Source organism: Theropithecus gelada, chromosome 3, assembly GCF_003255815.1.
Source record: "Theropithecus gelada isolate Dixy chromosome 3, Tgel_1.0, whole genome shotgun sequence".
In the NCBI taxonomy this organism is placed as follows: Eukaryota; Metazoa; Chordata; class Mammalia; order Primates; family Cercopithecidae; genus Theropithecus; species Theropithecus gelada.
In genome coordinates this window covers 35,571,229-35,578,501 of record NC_037670.1, presented here as the reverse complement: position 1 = coordinate 35,578,501, position 7,273 = coordinate 35,571,229, and the positions used below count along the sequence as shown (strand labels likewise).

The window sequence follows — 7,273 nt, the reverse complement described above, 5'->3', positions numbered from 1 at the left end:
TAGTGGGGGATGTCTCCCAGTTAGGCTACTCAGGGGTCAGGGACCCACTTGAGCAGGCAGTCTGTCCCTTCTCAGATCTCAACCTCCGTGTTGGGAGATCCACTGCTCTCTTCAAAGCTGTCAGACAGAGTCGTTTGCGTCTGCAGAGCTTTCTGCTGCTTTTTTGTTGTTGTTGTGTAGCTGTCGGTCTGGGAGGATTTTATATGATGCACAACTAGGTCTACAACACTGTCATTTTTTATTGTTTTTAAAAAACCTTGATATCCTTTTTCACATGGGAGTTAGTGGTTTTGTTCTTTGGCCACTTGCACTGAGGCTATAAACTTGTTCAGACTTTACCTTCTGTCTCACAAAACCAGCTATATTGATCATGGTGGCAACTGCTGTAAACTACAACCCCCTAGATGTCAGTGGAGAGTAAAATTTATTCTTGCTCCATCAAGTTCAGTGCAGATGTAGTCAGCCTTCAGCGGTGCTCTTCCCTGTGGTGAGCCAAAGCTCCAAGCTCCTCTTAGATAGTATCTTCCACTGTCGCTAAGTATTTCAGAGTCATCTGGAGTCCTGGAGTCTTCTACAAATCCTCTGCATTTGGACATTGAACAAGAGAAGAAGCATCTTTAATGAAATAACTTACATTTTTTCTACCAACATCCCATCAGCCCAAACTACTCTCTCCCCACTCCTCCAACACTCTGGAATATAAAACAGATTTAATGAGTAACCACCACTCTATTAGGTGCACGTTGAACTTAGTTCTTTCAAAGGGAAACGGGAATGGGACTGTAGCCACCTCAAGAAAGGATACTGGCAAAAGAGACATTTGGCATTCCTATTTTATTGCCACAATATGCTGAATTTTGTCTATATTAAGAAAAAGTCATGCTGTATATCTATCAAGGTATATTGTGCTTGGAGATATGTAATACTCTTTGGAAGATTTTACCCTTCTTCACTATTAAGGGAATGGGATTTTCCAGTCATTGTAAACTGATATTTTGTGATGTTTAATACGATCCCATAAAAATAATGTCAAGGGAAACAATAGCTGTAAGAAATTTATCAAATGCCTCATCTTAGCTCATTCTTCAAAAGGCGTATTAGTCGAACTGGACTTCCATGAAGGTAATAAAAGTGGTAAATATCCAACTAACATTTTGTAAGCTGAGAAAAAATTTCTCCAAAAGTAAAATACAGGTCATTGTGTGGTAAAAGAAAATACTCACGCTAGCAGAGTACTTAATATAGTAGTTTTATATGGAAAACATGATGTCTTTACTAGGTGTAGTTAGTGCTTAGCACATCGTGTTATGAATGCATGTCTGCTAAACAGTGAGTTTCTGGCTATCTATAAATATCTGCTTTTGTTTATATGACCTGAATATTAATGGCCAACTTTCCTATAGAATGAAAATGATTAATGAGACTCTTGACTAAGCTGGGGACCTAAATATTTAAGGCCACTTTTGTAATGTTCACTTAGCTCTGATGTCAATTACTATATTTCCAAAAGGGGACTCACCAATTGCTAATTACATCAATATTCATATAATCCGATGACAAATACTCAGGTTTTATGAAAGATGGCATCTTCCAAAATGGCCTGTCCTTCATGCTCTTGTTCATGTGATCTTGATTCTCCTTCCATTGCCCACAGTGATGTGCTGCCATCCTCAACCCCACCTGTTACAGCAGAGTAGATTTTTGTGACTACTTCAACCAATAGAGTAAGCTAAAATGACGCCATGACATTTCCACGGTCTGGTTATAAAAAATGCTAGCCATATTCACTTTGTTCTCTGAGGATGTTTGCTGTCAACCATCACACTAGAAAGAAGTCCAAATCTTTCTCTCCAGAAACACTCCCTCTAGATGTCAGTGGAGAGTAAAATTTATCCTTACTCCATCAAGTTCAATGCAGATATTCAGCCTTCAGAGGTGTTCTTCCCAATCATGAGCCAGGGGTGCAGGTCCCTCTAAATAAATTTCTAAGTAAAAATACTTCTAAATAAACTAACACGCTTTGCCCATTTTTAAATTGGGGTTTTAGAAAAGCTATTACTGAGTTTACAACTATTATTAAGACATGAATTAGACAAGAAGAGGCCACTTTGGGAGTTCTAATCCACACCTTGGTTTAGGTTTCAGCCAAAAACCTGCGTCAACAACCACACATGTGAGCAAAGATGCCTTCTGAAGATTCCAGCCTCCAGCCAGCAAGCCTTTCCAAGTATAACCCTAGGTATTATGGAGCAGAAGCAAGCCATGCTGAACCTCAGAATCCATGACAGTCGTTTACTAGACTCCAATACTAGTAAAATAGTATTTTTTTGAAATACTAGATTTGAGATAATTTGTAATGTAGCCATAGCAGCTGAAACATTCTTTATTCAAACATAACTAGATCCCAACTTTCCATTAAACTTTTTCATTAGTGTTTTTCCTAACTTGAACAGTATTTATATACATACTTTATCTTCAATTGTTCCAGTTGACTTGACTTCCACCAACTATATAGCACAGAAAAATTATCCTATAAAAATTATAAACATACATTCAGTCTTCAGTTTGACCCTGGTTTTCTTTCTGAATATTTTTGACTTAACTGCTTTTACATGTTTGATTATACAATACACTAGATTATGTAAGAGTAAAGTTATTACTGATAATTTTTAAACTAACAGGTTCAGTTCAGGGTCATAGCACTAATAGTCTCAGGGCATAGCATAGGATTTACACATGATAAATGGTCAATAAACATTGCATGAATAAAATGCATGCACAGACACTTTTAATCTGTTTTGAAAATTTAGTTAGAATACTGTAAAAAAACTATATAATATTCACTGTTATTTCTAAATGCAGATTTGAGATTTCGATTATTTGTGCTTTTATAGTCTTATTCATTTGACCATTTAAATATTTGACTAAGAAACTGAATAAATTTATATTACTGTCTCATCCTATATTATAAAAACTGTAACTTATTATTATTGTAACTTACTATTCACTTATTAAAACTGTTTCTCTCATTTCAATAATGGTGATGATGATAACAATGGCAGCTAGTGTTTCTTGGACACTTACTTGTGCCAGAAATTGTCCTAAGTTCTTCTTGTGCTACTAAATAAATTACTTGTATTGGGATATAATTTACTTATAGACAAATTTATTCCTTTTGGTTGTACAGTTCTATGCATTGTGATAAATGCATGTAGTCAAGAAATGGTCATTACATTTAAGACATAGAACATTTCCATCATCTAAAAATTTCCCTTACGCAAGTTTGTGGTCAATTCTTTCTCCCATATCCAGCCCTTAACAAACAACGGTCTATTTTCTGTCCATATAGTTTTGCCTTTTCCAAAATGTCATATGAGTGAAATCATACTGTATGTACTACCATTTGCTTCTGGTTTATTTCAGTTAGTCTAATACATTTGTGAATCATTAATGTTGTTGCATTGCTGCTTTTTATTCCATTGTATAGATGTACCATAATTTGTATAAATCTTTTCCTTATTGATGGACATTTGGCTTTCATTTGGGTAATTAGGAGCAAAACTGGTATAAGCATGGGTATATAGATATTTATACAAACATACGCTTTCAATTCTCTTTTACATCTACCTAGGAGTGGGATTGCTGTGTTGTATGCTGAATGGACGTTTAATTTTATGAGAAAGCACCAAAATATTTTCAAAAGTAGCTGCGTCATTTTCAAAATTGGCTGTGTTATTTTGCATTACCACTAGCATTGTGTGAGATTTCCGATTGATCTGCATGCTCATCGCAACTCGATACTGCCAGTTTTGTTTTAAAGCCATTCTAACAGATGTTTGCTACCTCATTGTGGTCTTAATTTGCATTCCCTAAATTAAAATGATGTATGGTATCATTTCATATGTTAATGTGCATCCACATATTTCCTTGGATAAAGCTTTATATTTTGCCCATTTTTAATTTTTTTATTGAGTTGTGAAATTTTTAAATATATTTTTAATAACAGACTTTCATTATATATATGTTTTGAAATATTTTCTCCAAGACTGTGACTTTTTCTTTGATTTTTTAACAGTGTCATTCAAAGAGCAAATTGTTCTTTTTTCTTTTTTAATTAATTTTGTTGGATGCCAATATATTTAATTTTCCTTTTATGATCCATGTTGCTGGATGTTGAGTCTAAGTTTAACCCAAGGTTGTCTCCTGGGTTTTTTTTTCTGGACATTTCCTTGGAGATGTTTTACAATTTCTACATGTGGTGCAAGGTAGGATTCACGTTTATTTTTGTATATAGATGTACAATTTTTGCCGCATCATGTGAAAAACCATGTTGAATTATTTCATCTACATAATTCTAGATTTTATAATCCTAAAATACGAGATTAATTAAATAACCCAGAAGTACTCATTGTACACCTTGAATATATACAATTTTTTTTTTTTTTTTTTTTTTGACACAGTGTCTCCCTCTGTCCCCAGACTGGAGTGCAGTGGCAAGATCTCAGCTCACTGAAACCTCCGCCTCCTGGGTTCAAGCCATCCTCCTGCCTCAGCCTCCCAAGTAGCTGGGATTACAGGCGCGTGCCACCATGCCCAGCTAATTTTTGTATTTTTGGTAGAGATGGGTTTCACCATGTTGGCCAGGATGGTCTCAATCTCCTGACCTCGTGACCTGCCCGCCTCTGCCTCTCAAAGTTTTTGGATTACAGGCGTGAGCCACCACGTCCGGCCAAATATATACAATTTTTTATTTGTCAATTCTACCTTGATACAGCTGAAGAAAAGAAAAGCCCATTTATTTGCTCCATCGGCCGACAGTTGTTGGCACGTCGTGGAATATAATATGTGATAAGACCAATAGACTTTGTGGTTATATTCTCCTTGTTTTATGTTAATTTGTGTAAAATGATTCCCTTTATCTGAAGAGACTGTAAGCAGAATCCTGTGTGATGGCTCAAATATTTAGTAAACTTTGTGGTGGTATAACTGGCTGGGAGATGCTTTCTGAATGCAGATACAGATAGTATGACTTAGATACAGAATCCCAGGGTTCTCTGTTGTTGTTCTGAGACTAAGGCTTGTCACAAATGTAAGGGAAGAAAAATAATTTTTCTTCTACCCTCATAAATTCTTAGTTAAAAAGGACCACTGTAACAAAGAGCAGATTAACAAAAGGAAAACAAACAGAAGTTCATTAGCATGTATGTTTCATATAGATGTGTGAGACACCAGGGAATGTGTAGTTTTCAAAAAGGTGGCTTTGAATTTCTATTTGCATATCCAGCATCTTAAAAAATAAAACAGTAAATTTTTAGATAAGTACTAAGACAAAGGAAAAGGACTTTGAGATTCTAGAAGCAGCAACTTGTGGGAAGGCAAATAAACAGCAGATAAAAGCTAATTATCATATGTCGTTCCTGTTGGTCCATATCTCCATGCACAGCAGAGACAGTGAAATCGCAAGCATGCATCTTCTCAGTGAGTCAGTCCACCTCCCTTCGGGTGTTGATGAAGATGACTGCCTGGGTGATGGTCTGGGTTTCATACAAGTCACATAGTATGCCCAGCTTCCGTTCCTCTCGTTTCATGTTGATGTAGAATTGGTGGATACTCTCCTGGGTCAACTCTTCCTTCTTGACAAGAATCCCAATGAGGTCCCTCATGAACTTCTTGGTCACCTCAACACATAAGAAGGCACTGTAGCTGATGGCAAGACTACCTGGGTATTGCTGTTAAACTTTTGGAGTTTGTCAATAGATCTAGTCCCTGAATCCATGGCTTAACATTTCAACAGCTTTGTCTAGTACAAACATTTTGATGTATTTGGGAGACAGGTATCTCTGGTTAACCATATCAAACATGTGTGCAGGGGTATGCACGATGACATGGAGAGCTTCCATCTGCAATTTCAGTACCTCGGTACGCACATTGGTGCCCCCAATACAGTCTTGACAGGAGGTACTCATGTAGTCTCCAGGTGTTATGACTACCTTCTGTATCTGCTGAGCCAATTCTCTACTGGGTGCTAGGACCAAGGCCTGGGTGGCTGTTAGATCTAATTCAATCTGCTGCAGAATCAATATGGCAGATGTGGCCATTTCCCCAGTCCCGGATTGGACTTGAGTGATCACATCATAACCTTGACACAAGGTAGAATGGCTCGCTGCTGGATGGGAGAGGACTTCTCAAAACCATAGGCATAGATGCCATGGAGGAGAAACTCCTAGAGGTTCATGTCAGCAAAGCTGTCAACAATCTCATTCCAGTTACTCTCAATGATGCCTTTGGGCTCCATTCCATCAGGACCATTGTCTCAGGATTGAGAATTCTGACTCACACCTGTAATCCCAGCACTTTCAGAGGCCTAGGCAGGTGGATCACTTGAGGTCAGGAGCTCAAGACCAGCCTGGCCAACATGCTGAAAACCTGTCTCTACTAAAAATGCAAAAATTAGCTCAGCTTGGTGACACATGCCTGTAGTCTCAGCTACTCAGGAGGCTGAGGCAGGAGAATCACTTGAACATTTAAACCTGGGAGGTGGAGGTAGCAATGAGCTGAGATCGTGCCACTACACTCCAGCCTAGGTGACAGAGTGAGATTCTGTCTCAAAAAAAAAAAAAAAGGCTAATTAGTAAACCATGTTAGTGTAGATTCTTCTGGTACCATGTACAAGCCAATAAAGGTCTAAAGTTGTCTTTAGTGAACTTTACCTCTGTTCTCCCTGGTAGAAGAGTGACATTATACCTTTTGTCTTTATGAATCTATGTCCTACTTTTATGCATGTAGAAAAGGGCAGAAATCTTTCCTGCAACTACTTCTTCATTGCCTTTAGCTCAACAATCCTTCATATTCTGGAGTAGCATATTCTGATCTCCCACACCACTAAAGATACCTCAAATGCATGACTCTATAGGTATTATGGCTCAGGTGGCATGGCTGCTTTCATTGTAACCTGAACCTGATAGGGATTCATTCCTTCTCCAGGCCCCATTTAAAGCTGGGAGACTTGCATGTTACTCAGGAAATGGGTTGGAATTATTTTCTTAAGTGTGGAATATGTTGCCTCCAGAGACGAGGGAGGCCTACCAGTCACACGCAGGAATCAAAAGAATGCATGCACCATGCTTCATGACCTTGAGATTATAGTCTATTCATGTTTTCCAGGATCCCTCGAGATTGCATAGAAGAATTTTTCCAGGATTCCTTTAGATTTTATAGAAGACAAATTGGTGACATGGATGCATTGAGAAAAAACATACCTACATCATTTAAG

At 37.7% G+C, this 7,273-nt stretch overlaps 1 pseudogene across 1 annotated transcript in view; it reads right to left on the bottom strand.

Annotated features, from left to right (window-relative positions):
- The window catches only part of LOC112621581, a 29,142-nt pseudogene extending 22,810 nt beyond the window's left edge, over positions 1-6,332 (bottom strand). Inside the window, exon 1 of the transcript XR_003118750.1 lies at positions 5,386-6,332. The product of XR_003118750.1 is annotated as a eukaryotic initiation factor 4A-I-like (transcript). The remainder of the gene's footprint in view (positions 1-5,385) is intronic.
- Positions 6,333-7,273: the final 941 nt, after the last annotated feature.